The sequence below is a fragment of the Balaenoptera borealis genome, assembly GCF_965194805.1.
Source record: "Balaenoptera borealis genome assembly, chromosome: 21".
NCBI classification, from domain to species: domain Eukaryota; kingdom Metazoa; phylum Chordata; class Mammalia; order Artiodactyla; family Balaenopteridae; genus Balaenoptera; species Balaenoptera borealis.
This window is the reverse complement of record NC_138880.1, coordinates 8,355,210-8,374,223: the sequence shown is the minus strand read 5'-3', so window position 1 is coordinate 8,374,223 and position 19,014 is coordinate 8,355,210. Positions and strand designations below refer to the sequence as shown.

Below are 19,014 nucleotides of genomic sequence, written 5' to 3'. Positions count from 1 at the left end.
GGGGGGTGGGAGGGATAAACCGGGAGATTGGGATTGACATATACACACTACTATATATAAAATTGATAACTAATAAGGACCTGCTGTATAACACAGGGAACTCTACTCAATACTCTGTAATGACCTATATGGGAAAAGAATCTAAAAAAAGAGTGGATATATGTATATGGATAACTGACTCACTTTGCTGTACACCTGAAACTAACACAACATTGTAAATCAACTATACTCCAATAAAAATTTTAAATAAAATAAAATAAATAAATAAAATAAAATAAAATAAAAACCACATACAAAGCAACAAGGAGGACTGGGTGTGAGACATGCACAGACACCTTCCCCCAACCCCATCCTAAACCATGCCCTTGCCCAGTGCAGGCTCCAAGTTGAAGAGGTTTGCCCTCCAGGCCACTTACTGTCTGCCAGCAAGCAGGCAATCTTGCTTAACCTCGCAAAAATTAGAAAGTACCACTTCCAGAGGCCTCAGTTTCCCACCGATCCGAGTGAAGTCACCCAAGCTCCTGCAGGAAGCCCGAGGGCCCCGTGGGGTGCCACCCCTTCACACCTCAGTCCCCAAGTCCAAGAGGAACTTGACGGGTCAGCACCTGGTCCCGTTCTTTGGGGGAGTAGGCCCTGTAGAGTTAGAAAATATTCTGTATTATTTTTTCCCCAATCATAAAGGGGACAGAATATGCATATTCTAGAGTATAAACATCATTGTATTAACTCGATAGAAATAACATTTCTGAAAGATTCCAGAAATGTTTTCATCTTCAGCACATCGATAGACAGTCTCAGGGGTCAGCAGGTCTGGGATGAGTAAAAGTCCCGGTTTGATTGTTTATTCCCTAAAACTCATGGACACGCACATCTCAGGAGGAGAGAGTGGCTAAGTAGAACAGAAAGAGTCCGTCCTGGTGCTTTTTGCAGAGAAGAAAGGGGCTGAGCTTCGCTTCTAGAACAGCAGGGTGTCGAGGCAGGAGAAGCCTGTCTGCATTTCTCAGGGGGCCACAGGCCACCTCTCTGGGGAAAGAGTGCATCCTCCAAAACAGAAGCCAGAGTTCGCCGACCTTGGGAGAGCCCCTTGACACCTTCTGGCCTCAGATTCCTCATCTGCTGCGTGAGAAGTTTGGGTCACGAGGCATAAGGACGTTTAAGGTCTGTACAGAGCACAAGAGCTTGCGAAGCACCCTCACCTGCTCCCTCTGACTTGCTTCTTTCAAGCACCAGAAGATTGTATTAGCTCAGCTCAGCTGCCATAACAAAATACCATAGATGAGGTGACTTAACAGAAATGTATTTTCTCACAGTTCTGGAGGCTAGAAGCCCAAGATCAAGGTGCTGGCTGATTTGGTTCCTGGTGAGACCTCTCTTCCTGGCTTGCAGACGACCACCTTCTCTCCGTGTCCTCACATAGCCTTGCCTCTGAGCTGGCAGAGAAAGGACAAAAGATCTCTCTCTTCTTCTTATAAGACCACCAGCTCTGTTGGATTAGGGCCCCACCCTTATGACCTCACTTAACCTTACGTACCTCCTGAAAGCCTTATCCCCCAAAACACTGGGCGTTAGAGCTTCTACGTGTGAACTTGGGGAGGAGGGCACAATTCAGTGTAATGCAGAGATCAACGTTGCTATTATTAGCCCAATTTTCCAGATAAGGCAAAGTCCAGAGGGGTTAACTGACTCACAGGACATCAGCCAGCAAGAAGGTGGGAAAGCAGGGCCTGGCAACCAGGGCCCCTGGCTCCACACCCTGGCTCAGCTCACGACCCCACAGTGCTTTGTTCTAGCTCCGCAATTTCACGATCCTGAGCGACCTCAAATGATAACAGCTTTCCCACCCTGCCCTTCGGGTCAGTGCAAAGCAGCCCCAGGTCTCTCCTGTTCCAGTCCCCAGAGCAGCAAGGTGACAAGGGCAGCTTGGAGTGTACACTCCTCGTTCAGCTAGCTCCTCTGTGGGTGACCTAAGCTCTGAAGCTGGCCTTTATGGCTTCAAGGCTCGCCTGTATTACCCAGTGAGAGCATTTCTTCATGGTCCCACGGATAATTTATTTAGTTTTGCTAAGTGTTCCCTTCCAGGGAAGGGAGAGGAGGGAGGGGTGAAAAGGAAGATGCTGTCTTTGAAAAGCCAACTCATAAATGTTCAGGTACGTTCCTTTTTCTGTTGGCTAAGCAGCTTTCCCAGCCAAAAAAATAATCACATTGCAAGCATCTCCCAGGTCTTGAGAGAGCAGACGTATTTTATCTCTCCTTGGTGACGGCTCTGAGCAGCTAATGCTCTTGCATTTTAAGTTTGAACAGATTTTTGTCCAAGGCAACTATAGTTTGTTGTTCCTCCTCTAAAGGTCTTTGTAGCCCAGGAAAACAAAAGAAGACTCCTTAAAGGAAGGTGAAGGCTTCTGTCTCAGGCACTTCACTGGGTGTGGAAGATATTATTGTTTGGCTGCTCAGAAGTTATTCTCAACAATCTGCTCCTTTGCCCTCTCCCAGAATCCCTTGCAGGGGGGGTGGCCCAGTGCCCCAGTTCTGCCCAGTGTGATAGAAGGGGATGTCTGCTGGGGGCTGTCTGCTCTAGGAAAGGCAGAACTTTCTTAATAGAACCTGTGAGAAGACAGCCTATTGCCTGATTCATACTAAGTGCTTTTGAATATGGTTGGGATGCTTGGCACCACAGCAACTATACTGCAATCACGAGGCACCAAACACAACAACAAAAAGCCATATTCTCAGGGTAGCCGAGTAGAAAGAAAGAGCCTGGATGTTTTTTTTTTTGTTTTTTTTTTTTAAATTTATTTTTATTTACTTATTTTTGGCTGTGTTGAGTCTTCGTTTCTGTGCGACGGCTTTCTCTCTAGTTGTGGCAAGCGGGGGCCACTCTTCATCGTGGTGCGCGGGCCTCTCACTATCGCGGCCCCTCCCGCTGCGGAGCACAGGCTCCAGACACGCAGGCTCAGTAATTGTGGCTCACGGGCCCAGTTGCTCCGCGGCATGTGGGATCCTCCCAGACCAGGGCACGAACCCGTGTCCCCTGCATTAGCAGGCAGACTCTCAACCACTGCGCCACCAGGGAAGCCCCAGCCTGGATGTTTTTGATGACAAACTTAAACTGCTGAATTAACAATTTATTAACGTTAAATTAACGATAAATTAACTTTGGAACTCCCCATTGAGTAAATAATAAATGTGTTTGTGTCATAAAGCCACTGTTAAATGGGATTAAGGTTACTTGAAGCCAAAAGCACTCCTAACTAATACACTAGGCCACAGGATTGGTACTATTACCAGTGAGAGTTAACCTCAGTAAAAAAAAGGTCTCTCGGGATTGACTCTTTTTGTGATGAATCTGGTGCCAAGTGGGTTCCTAAAATTGAAGCAGACCACTCACTACCCTTGGATCAAAACAAATCAGCAGAGCTAGTCCTTTCTGGACCGTTTCATGATGGGGTCTATAAAACTCTTGTACTGAATTGTCCGTTGGGATGACACCATCCGCTTAACTTTGACAGATATTAGAGGGAAATTCTCTGTGACTGTCATCGCCACATCCATTGTAGGGTTGTTGCCGAGGATGTTCTATCACAGTGTCCTCTGCGTGAGGATCCCAGCCCAATCCTGTGTCTGGTTTTAGTAACAGAAGCAGTCACGCCATTACCAGGCTGAAGAATGTGGTTTCCTGGGCTACGTTCACCACTGTCCTGTTGGCCTGCAGTTGAAACCCTGGGAAGGGAAATTCCATCTCAGTTATTTCTCCAGGACCCACCTTTTGCTGATGTGGATGACGCCCTTCTCTGGAGGCTGGACTGGGAACGCTCAACTCATTTCATCCTGGAGGTGATGCTTTGAATTGAGGTAGTACCGTGCCCACAAGGAGTGACACTGCCTGCCCAAGTCTCTATCTGGGGGAGCAGGCAGGGGAGGCCTCTTAGTGACAATATACACAGGGACCTCATTGTTCTCAGGTGACACTGGGTCGGGGGAGCTGATCAGATTCTGGACAAACGAACACCAGAACGCCTTCATGCTGAGGCAAGGTCTAGTAACTTCTCTTGCTGGTTCTGGCTCCAAAGAAATCATTTCTCTGTGGCTCATCTGAATCACAGTAATGCTTTATCTGTCACCAGTACTTTTTTTTTTTTTTTTTAGTTGTTCGATCATCCTTTTTTTTTTTTTTTAACATCTTTATTGGAGTATAATTGCTTTACAATGGTGTGTTAGTTTCTGCTTTATAACAAAATGAATCAGTTATACATATACATATGTTCCCATATCTCTTCCTTCTTGCATCTCCCTCCCTCCCACCCTCCCCATCCCACCCCTCTAGGTGGTCACAAAGCACCGAGCTGATCTCCCTGTGCTATGCGGTTGCTTCCCACTGGCATGGACATATATACACCAGTACTTTTCTTTGTTATTTGCATTTGGCTCACCATAGGGCATGCGGAAGAATTGGAGATCCTCTGTGCTTTAGAACAGTAAGAACCCACTTACACGACAGATAAGGAAACTGAAACCCAAGACAGAGAAGTGACTGGAGACCCTGTGGGTGGTGTGGAGCCCATGTCTTTGACTCCCTGTCCTGTGCTCTTCCCACTAGGCAACTGGACTGAACAGTCTCACTAGAAACAAGTCCATGAAGCAGGAATATCCTGAACCCTGTTTCCACTCACTTCCCCGCCCAGAGGCTGTAGACAGTGAAGGGCACTTCCCCCCCGTGGAGCAAGAGGTCCTCCTCTTCCGACTCTCCCACACTCCCCAGGGGCCTGACTCCCTCCTCTCAAAAGCGCTTCTACTGTGTTGTTCCCGTTTTGTCCCATTGCTGTCTCCATGCATTATGTAAAGGTTGTGGGGACTGAGAAACAGGACAAGATATCATATCTAAAAGAGTTCATTCCTGTGTAGGGAGGGGAAGGTAACTTGATGACCGAAGAGACAGTTTTTTTTGAATATGACAAGGACTCTGTGCCTTCAGAACAAATAGATGTTGCTGGAAGCAGCTTACTCAGAGACAAGTTTTTCATGTAATCAGTAACCCTCATGGTAATCACTGTAATGAGAGCAATATATTTCCCTATATCTTCTTTATTAAACACTAACATAAGGAACACTGAATAAGTCATCTGAATCAGCCCCTTCGTTAGAGACCTGGGTCCTTGTAGCTCCTCTTCTGTAACACACAGCATCTTTGTCCCAAACCCTCTATTGCAAATAATGGTACCAGCATTCTCCCAGCCACTCATGCCATAAGACTCAGAGTCACTTTATGTCTCTCTGTTTCCTTCATTTCTTCCACCAAGCCATCAGTTCTAGTTCCTAAATCTATCTTAAATGCCATCCTTTCTCTTCTTCCCAGCACTACCTGCCTATTTCCGGTGATAATCAACTCCCAATCTGAGCTATTGCAGGTGATCGTCTACTGATCTCCCTGGTTCCAGGTGTGTTCCTCTTTCCTTCCCATATGTCTCTGCTTCCAGAACCTTTGGTAGCACCGTATCAATTGTGAAAACAGTGATTCCCAAACTTTCGCACTAAGATGCCCTAAAGGCAAAGGAGAGTGTACAAGTTGTCCCAGATGAAGGTGTACCCTGTTTTGGGAGTACTGACACAAATTTAGACTGATATTTTTAAAATAGTACTTGACAGCTCTGCCTTTCTTTCCCACAGCATGGATTTAGTCTGGTATAAAGTGTGAACATGAAGGTACTACATCACATACTGTTATAAGAGGAGTTTTAGGACTAACACCATGGCAAGTACAATAAATAAATGTGTAATGAATAAATGAAAGAAATATATCCCTACAACATCTTTTCCCAACTAGAGATACACACACATAAACACTGAAATCAGTACAGTGAATTCAATGTAACAGAAGACCCTCTGTCAAAGGCCATGAAAAATGGCTACTAGCTGCATTGTAAACATGGAATGATGGAGACATATACTGTTGGTCACATAATTTTATGTCGTACACTCTAAACCAGAGTTAGAAACACGTTCTCTAAGAGGGTAGAAAAGGGCTGAAGTAGCCTGGAACCCCCTCTGCCAGATTTCAGAATGTAGGCCCTGAACCAGTGCTGCTGGCAGGGACCACTCCCAACTGCACAGACTCAATCTGCAGCCCCACACCCACTTTCTTCCCATGGACTCTTCTTTCTCTCATCCTTTCACAGACCACAATTTCCAGTTCACAACACAACAGGAAGCTTAAAGGTGCTTTGCTTGCTTAAGTGGAAGCCTAAAAGGAGCAGCAATGAAAGAGTTCTGGTAGTGATGGGTACTGCTCACATTTGTTTAGGAGCTTCACTAAAGAAGAAAGAAGAACTATAAATGGCATCTGAGTCTCCATTAATCTGAATCTGAATATCCTGTAATAAACCATAATGGAAAAGAATATATTAATAAAAAAGACTATATATATATATCTGAATCACTTTGCTATATAGCAGAAATTAACACAACATTGTAAATCAACTATACTTCAATAAAAAAAGAAAAAATAAATAAAACACAACGTATATAGCAAAAAAGAACAAACGAATTAGCCAAGCAGCACAAACACAAAGACACAAAACTGGATAATAGAGAAAGGAAAAACTATCATATAAAAATGAAAAGAAAAGCACTACCAACCCCTAGAGCATAATACTGGATAAAACAATGAGAAAAAGCTACGATTATAAAAATGAAAAGAAAAGTTATCTGGTTTAAGGGAAAAGACTCTGAAATTGATGTGAGTGACAAAATCTACTTAATTGTGTGTCACTCAATGACTTCTTTGAGATCACAAAGAAGATTCTTGCAGCAGAGCATTGCCTTCCATTATAGAGAGTCTGTTTCAAGGATACACAGGAGCATGAGGGTGGGATTGGAAGTTGCCTGGGCTGCAGCACAGTTAGTCTGGATCCCAGTAGCTGTGTATCATCTGGGACAGAAATCTGAGATCGAAAGACACAATTTACAATACAGAATGAATTAATAGACAGGAAATGGTGTATCTCAAATGCAAAAGCATCCAACTATGCACATGAAAACAACAACAATGAAAATCTGTTAGGAATACCAGTAGAAATGATTAGAAATCCAGAGCTGATGTGAGCTGTCAAGATATGAACACATTATATCATCATCTTATGAGAGGTAAAGAGGATAAAATATAAATAAGGATCAAAAGTGTGTGCATAGTGAAATTGCTAAATATCATACCAATTTTCTTGGAAAAATGATTCTGATACTCGTCTGAAAAAATAGTTTAAAATAGCAAAGAATTTTGTAGAAGAGCACTGAGGAGAAGCAAGCGCTATCAAATATTAAAATAAATCCTTGAGCTACAGTTGCCTATAGAGTGTGGAATTAGTGGAAGAATCAAAGATGAATGGAATAAATGAAATGGCACCAAAAATACCATATATTCTTGATAATTATTAAATTTATTTACTATTAAAAGTAATAAATATTTCCATTTAGTATAGCAATTAACACATTTATTTAATATTTAATAAAAATGTATAATATGTAAGTAGACATGTTAATAATATAAAATACTAATAGTAAAATTTAGTATTTAATAAATTTAATATAATTTAATAAAAGGTAATAAAGGAAGCAATAGAGAATACAACAAATGGTAATGGAGAAAAATGACCAAGTCAGTCAAGGAAAATATCAAATTAAATTCCCACTCCACATTAAGTGCCTGCAACATAATTAGGGCACAGTAAATATTTGTTAAAAGAAGAAATGGATAAATGAATGAATAATATGTTAAATTCAAGATGGATTAAATACTTGGCAAACTATAAAACACTACAAGAAATTATGGACATATACTGTACTGATCTCTAATTGGAAAAGGCCTTTCTAAACGTAGAAATGATGGATGAGGTAACAAAGGGAATATCCAATAGCACTGACTCCTTAGTGATTTTAAATCTCTCTTTATGAAAAAAAGCCACCAAACTAGGAAAATAATTAGTACACAAATATGTCATACAAAGGATTAGCATCCCTCATATATAAAAGTCTCTTAGAAATCAAAAAGACAGAGACAAATACTTCAGTGGAACATAAACAGAATAGGAGGAGACAATTCTCAGGAAGAGAAAGAAGAACAGCCCACACATATATGAAAACATGTTCAACCTCATTTATTTTCTAAGACATGAAAAAAATCGACGCACAAGAATCATTTAATTCTTAAACATTCTGTCATCAAGACTGTTCTCCTCAGAAAAATGTACATTCACACAAAATTTGGCATAAACATGTTGGGCTCTCTTCAGACCTCTGGATCATGTAAAAATCCATGGGACCCTAGCTTCAGAAATCCTACAACTTCATGCTAAAGAATGAATAGCGAGATGGATAGATAGTATATTGCTGGTGGAAGCATATGCTCATACATTTTTTAAAAGCATTTGATAATATGTATTAAAGACCTCATAAATATTTATAATTTATTCCTTGTATAAATATTCTTAAGAAACTCTCTTAAGGAAATAAGACATAATGACATGTATGCAATGATGTTCATCATACCATTGTCTATTTTCACATAGCATTAACTACATTAATTTAGCTACTTAAATTCCCCAAAGAAGGAACTGTTTAAATAAATTATGTTATATGTTTGAGATGGATTATTATTCCATTACAATGTTTTTCAAAACTATTCACAAGAATATGTAATGACATGGGAAAACACAAAGGATATAATGTGGAACAGGAGAATGCTGTGTATTCAGTATAAAAATAACTGCATTATATATGCATACATGGGGAAAGCTACAAGGAAAGAAACCAAAATGCTAATAATTATTATTTCTGTGTGAAGAAACTATGACTGTTTTTTCCTTACTCTTTTCCATGCTGAAATATCTTACTTTCAAAACCAATAATAATAATAACACTAATAATAATTATTATTATAATTATAAAAATTGTTTTTTAATACCAAAAAAGGAATGACTGTGTAAACTTGGCTTCAATAAGAAAATATAGAACCAGAAACCTGAAATACAGGACCATGGCCTTAGCAGGCTCCAGAGGAAGTGAACCAGTCCTCCAGGACCAGAGGCCGTTTCACAAGTGATGTTCAACTCTCAGGGTTGAGACGCCATGCCATGTTGGTCACCTAAGAGTGATGGTCTTCTTACATCTGGGGACAAGCATGGCTTCCTGTTCACTCTGAGACAGCCTCATATAGACCTCATCTGTTTGTTTGCCCTTTTGTGATTTACCTATTTGTGGGGAAAAGACGTTTCTATCTAGGATTTCTTGGATTCACATCTGCGAGAGTTCACACACAGCAATCATTAAGTCAACATATTTTGAATCTCTACCAAGCACAGGACTAACCACTTGGGAAACGAGAAAGTGGCCTCCAGAGATTAAAATATCGTGAGACATCAAACCAGGCTAGAATCCTCGGTGACACAAAACATGGTGACAAAACACAGGCTTTGGAATGAAAATGCCAGGATTTGACTCCAAGTTTGATCACTGCCAGCTGTTTAACCTGGACAGTTTGCTGAAATTCCCTAAACCCCAGTTCCCCCATAAGTTATAGGAGGTAATACCAGTACCAATACCAATAGGGCCATGAGTACAGCTAAGTAAGATAAGGTACTTGAGGGGCTTCCCTGGTGGCGCAGTGGTTGAGAATCCGCCTGCCAATGCAGGGGACACGGGTTCGAGCCCTGGCCTGGGAAGATCCCACATGCCGCGGAGCGACTGGGCCCGTGAGCCACAGCTACTGAGCCTGCGCGTCTGGAGCCTGTGCTCCGCAACAAGAGAGGCCATGATAGTGAGAGGCCCACGCACCGCGATGAAGAGTGGCCCCCGCTTGCCGCAACTAGAGAAAGCCCTTGCACAGAAGCGAAGACCCAACACAGCCAAAAATAAATAAATTAATTAATTAAAAAAAAAAAAAGATAAGGTACTTGAGGAAGGCGTGCACAGGTGTTCATTTTATCTTCTTGATCCAATCTGATCTCCCTAATTTCAAATCAGTGTGTTTGATTAGGTACCTGAAATGCATCGTCCTTTTGGTGCCCAGTTCTCGTCACTGATTTAGGTCTTGTGCAGAGGAATTAAGGTTTATTGAGTGCTTGCTTTTTTTTTTTTTTTTTTGCAGTGAACATTATGTGTGTTTATTTGTTCTTCCTTCCTAGCAATGCTGAGAGGATAAAACTGATATCATTGCATCCATTTGGCAGATGAAGAATCTTACCATCAGGACAAATTACTTGCCTTCGAGTGCCTGCTTTTGACCGTGCCCTATGCTAGACTCCGTGACCGCGATACAGATAGACCATGTGACACTATACTGGCTGTACACTCACAGTAATTACCATTGCTGATATCATAGTGACTCAAAAATCTCAGTGGCTTAACAAATACATAATTTATTTTTTATTCACATTACACTTTGATTAGGAGTTCAGTGGAAAGTCTTTTGTGTGGTTATTTGGAGATCCAGGGCCTTCCATTTTGTGGTTCTGCCATCTTGTAGGGCCTCCCCGCTGGGACCTCTGCATTCAGCCAGCCAACAACTGAGGACAAAAAAGAGGGCCAGGGATGGTGTGTATATGTTCATGCATGTGCTCCTGGCCAGAATCCAGTCACGTGGACCCTCCCTGCCTTCAGGGAAGGCTGGGAACTGGGTGCACCTCCTGTGAGCCCAGGAAGAAGGAAAGCTTTAGTGCCATCTGGCCAGTCTCTGCCACGCCCTCTACCTACTAAACAGCTTTCTCTGCTCCAGATATCATGGACCAGCTTCAGTTTCAAAGTAGTTGTGTGTTTTCTAAATCCCAGAGTGAGATGTTTTTTTCTTGAAATCCTTGCTTTGTTGAGCAATAGAATAATTTCCTTTTGTGTGTTCCATCAGAGAAGATTCTCTTTAGGTGTAATAGGTATAAAGTTTTATTGTAAAACACAGTGCAGAGAGACTAGAGGAAATGATGTCAGGGCAATGTTCCTGCATGGAAGAATAAATATAATTCTAAAAGGAAGTAGAAAGAATTGGGGAGGACAAGACCCAGGGTGAGCGCCTTGGGGACAGGTCGGGGAAGGGAGAGACAAGATGACACAAATGCACCAAGGGAACCCTATTAAGGCTTGAGTTTTGCATATACTGTGGATTCTCGAACTCATTTCTCATTCCAACCTCTTTCTTGGGTCCTGCTCAATTTGCCAAGGCTGAAAATCTTAAAGAGAACCTATGTGTTTTAATCCCTAACATTTAGGGTTTTAGACATTGCTTAGGTTGTGTCAAAGCAAGCACACTCTCATACGACAGGGAAAGAGAACGAGGGCAAGAGAGTCCAATGTGATTTCAGGGTCAGATGCTGAGACTCTGGATTGTGTGCTGAGCCCAGCACCCAAGGCCACCAGCCCTTCTAAGGCAGCTGTGCAGGAGTCTCTTATGTCTAGTTTGCAGCAAGAAGGGTGCCAATGCATGAGACTGTTTTGCTAGAACATTCTGTAATGTAGCTGAGTATTTTCTGACTTCTCTGTTCCTGGCCTCTTGCATCCAAACTCAGGTCTCTGAATGGCTCAGGGGACTCTATAAGCTACGTGATATCATTTCATAAACAGCTTTCTACCTGAACCAGGCAGAGAAGACTGTGTGGTCTGCCACTAAAAAGCCTGTAACTACTCAGGGACATCAGAGTCAGTGTTTCTTGTCCTGCAAGCAGCCAGCCTGGGCAGAGGGAGTGGTCCAGGTGGAGGGACTTTCAGGGCTTCCTGCCGCTGTATGAAGTACAACAGAAACTCACACATTCCCCTGGACCCAGAAGTCCTGAGAGGACTGATGGTTTGCAAGAGGCATGGGGTTGGGACCAGGAGGTAGAAGAGGACGGGGGCTTTGAAACCAGAGACAGTAGCAAGGTCCGAGGGCAACTGCTTCCAGGAAGCAGATAAGATCGCTCATAGCAGAGGCCTGGGCCACAGGGAACAGGACCTCCTTCCCTGGACCACATGGAAAGAAGGAGGAGAAAGATGATCTAGCGTCCACCCATCCTTGCAAAGGAACTGGACATTACACAAGATAATAATACCTATATCTGGCTGAGAATAATAACTGCACATAGGAGAAGAAAGAATTAGAACTTTTTATCTGCTTTAGGCAGATTGAGAGCCCATAAACAAATTATAATTCCATTATTAAAAATAAAGATTTGCCTTTCTTGCACATCTAAATCACAGTGTGTACTTTTCAACCCTATGTGCTCCATTTTCTCACGGAATTCTCAAAACAAGCCTGGGAGGTTATATATTTTTAGACCCCTGAGGATATTGGGTATCAGAAGTTTAGGAAGAAATCACACAGGTGGTGTTGAGTGGGACCAGGTCAGACTGTCCACTGCCCATGTCTGTTCCATTGCTCCATATTACTCTCAATTATTAAAAGCAAAACTTAAAAAAAAGCTCAGGTTACTGATAAATGGCTCCCATTTGGCTTTCAAAAAATAATTACTCTTATCATTTGGTATATTAATTAGACTGTAAGAAGAAAGTGCCACAAAGTTTTGACCCCCAGTCTTCAAGCCTGATCCCCAACTCTCAGGCCTGAGACCCTGTGAAACACTTATTGGTATAGTCAATACATCCATGGGGTAGGAGACACTCATGTTGCCGGCAGTTTGAAGAAGGAATTTCTAGAAAGATGGGGCCTCTGACCTAGGGGTTGATGAGAGGCAGAGGACGATATAACAGGTTAGAAGGAAAGCCAATTAGCCTAGTTTTGGAGAGTGCTGAAAGCGTCAAACGTGTTTCCATACACTACAAAATGGTGTGGCTCTCAAGATGTTAATTAGCTATATGTCTGTTAGTGAGCATTATGTCAAAAAGAAAAAAAAAAATTCTTGGTCAATGAGGACTGGGAAACACTGGGTTAAACAAAATAAAACAGACTTCTGACGCTGTAGATCTTTCGTAAATCGTATATACTGATAATATTCAAGAGGTAAATGACACAGTGTTTTCCAAACCGATTTGGCCACAGGACATTTTATCTATAGATCATTTCTTGGAGCTCATAGACCCCACATGTGCCCATGGTGCCCAGGAAGTACTGTGCTCTCAACTTCTGCAGATGAATGAGAAAAACTCACAGATTTTGTCCTGATTGTACCACCAACCCAGAAACGATGAAGAACTCAGGTTTGGAAGGGATAAATTAGGGGCTTGGGATTAACAGATACACACTACTTGATATAAAATAGATAAACAACAAGGATCTACTGTACAGCACAGGAAAATATGTTCAATATCTTATAATAACCTATAATAGAAAAAAATCTGAAAAAATATATATATATGCATAACTGATTCACTTTCTTGTACACCAGAAACTAACACAACATTGTAAAAAAAAAAAAGAACTCAGGTTTAATCCCTGGAAAGGACAAGCCAAAAAAACCTTAAAAAACTGTCCACACTTAATCATTTTCAGATGAATCATAATACATACAATCCCCAGGCTGATCAGGTCTGTACAGAGTCATAACCTGAAATGTTCTGAGCAGTCTCTACCTTACCCTGCATTTTTTCCAAGCAACTTGCTGCGACGTCAGTAACGTAAACTAGTCACAATGATTTCAACTAATTAGTCACTAAACTAATTACTCCGTGCATTTTTTAAAAATCTGCTTATTTTTCTTGCCTTTTTTAGAAAGGAAAAAAAAAAAATAGAGCCCAGTTACAAAGCACTGTTGCACCTGTTATAATTAGAAAGTAAAGTCACTTGGAAGTAATATAATATGATATTGCAATTTCGAAGCTGTGAACTTCTGCTATCAAATTAAAAAACAAGTAGCCCTTTTGAACCCGCACAGTTTGTCAGCCCTTGAGTTACAATTCCTGTCCTGTGGCAACTTACACCTTCTACAAATGCTCGATTTTCATATCCTGGGGTTGAATCTTATATGTATAATTTGTTATACGGACTCTGCATTTTGTCTGGTTGTCTAATGTACAAAACTCATTACCACATCCTCTCGACAGGGTCTATAGATAAAACAAACAGATGTAACTGCTTCTACCTAAGAAGGAAGGCCCACAAAGAAATGGAGAAATGTTGTTGTTTTCTGGGGTTTCTTTACACAGGATGTGAGAGGTATGCAGAGATGGTTTTTTAATATTCATCCAAGGCCTTGGAACCATGAGTTTCATTCCACCATGTCTAGAAGATTTATGGACCTGGAAGTACTTCTCTGCTCAAGTTTCCTGGAAGCCTCTGTTCTGGGCAATCAGGAGAGAAGGAAATGTCAATTCTGCATCTTCCAAACAGCTAGGCCCTTTCACCTGTTCAGTATGTACCAGGCAGCACTGTCTCGTAACATTGCATCCTGCTAGCACTTACTTCTTTTAAGACTGATGGAAGCTTGAAAATTTTAAACTGAATTTCCAGGCCAGGAGGCGTCAAGAGAATATTTGAACACGGTTTGTAAACAACACTCCACTGAAAGAGTTTCTTTTTTCTTTTTAGTTTAATTTAATTTATTTATTTTTATATAGCAGGTTCTTATTAGTTATCTATTTTATACATATTAGTGTATATATGTCAATCCCAATCTCCCAATTCATCCCACTACCACCCCGTCCCCGCTTTCCCCCCTTGGTGTCGCAAGTGTTTCTAAAGAGAGTCAATTAAATCTTACAGGTGTATCTATGTGCTCAAGTTTCTCCCGGCTGTTATACTAGGGACCCTAGAGACTGGGGGAGGCAAGGGGAGGGAGAGATGGCCCTGGTCTGGCAGCACTTCCAGTCTCCTTGAGAGAACAGGACTCAGCATAAGGAAGAGCCAGGCCTCAACACAGACTACGTGCAGGCAGACCTCGGAGATACTGCAGGTTCAGTTCCAGACAACCCCGCAATAAAGTGAGTATAAAGTGAATATTGCAATAAAGCAAGTCCCACAAACATTTTTTGGTTTCCCAATGCATATAAAAGTTATGTTTACACTACCCTGCAGTCTATTTAGTGTGCAACAGCATTATGTCTGAAAAACAGAATGTACACACCTTAATTAAAGAATACTTTATTGCTAAAACATGCTACCCATGCTCTGAGGCTTCAGCGAGTAGCAGTGGTAACATCAGAGGTCACTGATCACAGACCATCATGACACTTATAATAATAATGAACACGTTTGAAACACTGCGAGAATTACCAAAATGTGACACACAGATACGAAGCAAGCAGATGCTGTTGGGAAAATGGGGGGATGGGTTTGCTCGACGCAGGGTTGCCACAAACCTTCAATTTGTAACAAACCCAAAATCTGTGAAGTGCAGTAAAGTGGAAGCAAATGGTCAAGAGTGTGGAGCAGACCAGGGCTCGGCGGAGAAGAGGAGGAATTGTGCTCGTAGGTGTGAGGGGGGTCCGGGGAGGGCAGAGCTTGCAGAAATGAGGGGCGAGGGCATTCCCCAGCGAGAGCCACCAGGCAAGGAAGAGCATGAGGTCATCCTCTTCTACCACTGATTGTTCCTGGAAGGGTATCCCTAACACCCACTAGATGCACAAACTCCACAAAATATGCGTCAGCCCTCCAGTGTGCAGCTCCTGCTGTATTTGCAAAGGCTGAAATGCAGGACTGTATTCTCCAGGCTCCCAAGGAAAAATGTCCATGGCCTTGTGTAACATCCGGGTGCAATGAGACGTCAGGCGGTCCAAGGGGCTCAGCTTTTACTGATTCCTATGGGCATCACCATTTGCCCTCCATCGTTATCCCTAAGAGAAGGTATTCCCAGCTAACAGGCAGGACCCCCTTCTTGGGTGGAAAGGCAGGGCTTCCTGGATTAATGGACACAGACGATCCCAGGAACCTCCTTCCCATCGGATGCCATATCACAGGTGCAGGGGCTGTCTCCTCCCCGCATTGATGAATGAATTTGTGCCCGAGTGAGTGAACCAAGGGAATAAACAAATGAGCACAGAATGGCCGCGTCCTCCCTTGAGAGTGAGGGGCTTTGCAGAAGGCGACCTGGGGCAGCCCCGACAGAACAGGTGGGCTTGAAGTTGCTCAGAGAGGTGAGCTTTCATCATCAGTGATTTCACCGAAAACTTGCCCCAAAGATTCTTCCTCTCAACCTTCCCTCACACAAACTCCTTTTGAAGGAGCAAAAGCAAAGAACCCCACATATTCTGAGGCCTCCAAGCGTGGTTCCAGTACAGACACACAGCAAAGGGCTGGTCCTGAGAAACACAGAGCAGCCCCTTCCTGAAGTTCATTTGCTTCCTTTGGTCTGCAGAGATTGATGATTGGTTTCTACTTTGAAAGGAGTAGTTAAAAAAGAACGGACGAAGGTCAGGCCTGGTCTGACCTTCCCCGTGTAGGGAGAGCAGAAGCTGGGTAGCTTTCTGGTGGGAGCTGCCTTGTTGCGGTGGTCAGGGCCGGGGTGAATGCAGCTCCTTGGGAAGGCCATGCCAATGATCAGCCTGGGTTCCTCTCTCTCTCTCTCTCTCTCTCTCGACCTGGCCGTGCAGCAGAGGTCACTGTACACCAGGGGAGGAGCCCAGCTCAGCCGCCCCATTAGGCGTCAGGACAGGACAGGACAGGCGTCAGGCTGGCCTCCCCTGTCCCTGGCTCTGCAGGCAGACATGAGGCCGGGCCACACTTCTGTCTGGCCTCCCCATCCTTTGCAGAAAAAGGACAGCACAAAGAACCGGGGAAGTGATCTTGAGAGGACAAGGTAAGAAACAGTGCTCCCCAGGCTGATGGTCTACCGAGGCATCCCGACCTTGATATAAACTAACCAGAGAAATAAAATGTATCCTCAGCCCCAACCTGGAGGCCGCTCATCCCCACTGTGTTCTTACCCAATCAGCTGCCTCTGCAAGGATGATTCCCTGGGATGAGAGTCCCAGCCTCAGGAGTCACACACAGCAAAGCCAGGTGGGTCCTCAGAGGCTGTCGTCTGCAGGTGGTCTGGGCCCTGGGCTCGTGAGCGCCCCCCTGAGGCGGGAGAGGGCAGCCCAGTGAGAGGGCCACGTGGCCGCCAGACGGCTCTCTTTATTCATCTTAATGTGGGGACAACTATGATGTCATTTTTTAAAGCATCCTTATGTTTAAACAAGACAGAAAAAGTCTGGACTTCCATGGGGGTCCAGTGGTGAAGACTCCACACTTCCAGTGCAGAAGGTGAAGGTTCCATCCCTAGTCCGGGAACTGAGATCCCACATGCAGCGCGGTGCAGCCGGAAAAAAAAACAAGAAACAAAAGTAAAACTGTGTTACGAAATATTTACAAAACACACAAACAAACAAAAAAACAGAAAAACTTTGGAAAGCACTATTCCTCTAGCCCGACCATTTGCACTTGCAGATACAAGTTTTAGGAGCCTTTGTGCTCGGCCCCTGATCACCCAGCCAGTGTAGACCAGCTGGTCAATCAAAGGGTGAGGTCTGGGGACAGATGGGGCCATCTTGGGAGAGGAAACTCTCATAAAGGACGGGAGCCCAGGAAATGCACAGAGTAGCGGAGAGCCAGGCTCCAGGCTGAGACGGGGGTGCTCTGGACCCCTGGGCTTGCCCCCTCCCAGCCTCCACTCTGTCAGCCCCTCCCGCACTGCCTCTGCCCACACAGGGAGCACAGTCAAGTTCACCATCCCTTGAGTCAGGGATCAGCCCTGCTAGCAGTCTCTGCCAAACACGCAACGCCAGCAGGCAGTTACCCTAGACGCGGTGCTAGATGTTTCTGGAAAGAGAAAGAAATGATAACGGCTTTCTCCTGACCAGGAACTCGGTTGCTGGGAGCCCCAGTGAGCCGAGTTCTAATGGGCAAGCAAATTATTTTCTCTTCCATGGGAGCATAATTTTCTATGTGTTTCCTTCTTTTGACGTGGATGGTAGCAGATAAAGAAAGAGGGCAAGGAGAAACGGGGGAGAAGGGGAGACGAAAATCACTTAGACTTTAAATGGAGGCTCATTTTGGTAAAGTAGCCCAGCGTCCCCTGGGCCTGGAGAATTAAATAGTGTCACTCAGGTCTGAAAGCAGAGTCGTCCAGTTTGCAGACACCTGTCATAATTAAACTAATGGCTCTGAAAACGTGCCTTGATATTAAATCTATCTTCCACTGAGGAGGAGAGCTGATTAAAACCACCGTTTGACAGTTAATGATGAACCTCTTGCTTGCCAAGCTCTGCGATGGGAACTGGACAGTTCAGGCTGTCTGTCCCCCTCGCCTTCCTCCATCACTGACCTGTCGTCCCCTCTGTCTCCCTCCATCTGACGCCGGCACAATTCCTATGCCTTTCCCAGCCGGTCTCTTGCAGAACCTGGGTTCCCTCTGCACCCTCACCTCTCACAGCTCCCACTCTGCTAAGGAGAGGGCGGGCATCCTTGGCAGGGAAGGACCATTCAAGCTGACACCAAGTTCTTTGGTCCCCAGGAAACATCACCAACCCAGCAAATTGTCTACAGCAGGAGCGGAGGGCAGAGGCCCTGGCCAGCCTCTCTGCATCTTCTCTGGAAGACTGAATTTCCAACCACAGCTGGGAGAGTGGCTTGACTCTGCCCAGTAGGGAAGTCAAAGAAACTCTCAAGTTACGAGCCTGCTGAGTTGACTATATTCTCTCCAATCAGGTACCACGGCTGCTGTTCAGACAGGTCTACAAATAGGACTGTCCTTTGGGAAAACAACATCCATTCAGCTGATTATTAGGAAATCTAAAGATGCTCACCATTTATACACAGTTACGCTCACCAGGGAGAGGCCTTTGGTACCAGACTCCTCAGAGGGAGAAGCTGGGAGACAAAGAATTTCCATCCTCTGCTTCAGCTTCACCTCCAAAACGAGGGGTCTTGAAATTGACTTGAAGGGCTCTTCTGCACCTGATGGTCCAGAATTTTGTCCCAAAAGGAGGCTTTCCTTCTTTCTTGATTAGGAGGCTTCCATATTTGAGATGATTTCTCATCCCAGAGGGCACTCAGATTATAGCATCCTCCTTTCAACACAGGATGGAGATTCCAAAGAACCACTGGTTGACCTCAGATTTCCTTCCTTCTGC

The 19,014-nt window shown here is 43.8% G+C and overlaps 1 long non-coding RNA gene across 1 annotated transcript; it reads left to right on the top strand.

The window, feature by feature from the left end:
* The first annotated feature begins 9,542 nt into the window (after positions 1 to 9,542).
* LOC309619695 lies at positions 9,543 to 15,285 on the top strand. Its single transcript, XR_014239167.1, has 2 exons — positions 9,543 to 9,621; positions 9,935 to 15,285. It is a non-coding gene; the product is annotated as an uncharacterized lncRNA (long non-coding RNA).
* Positions 15,286 to 19,014: the final 3,729 nt, after the last annotated feature.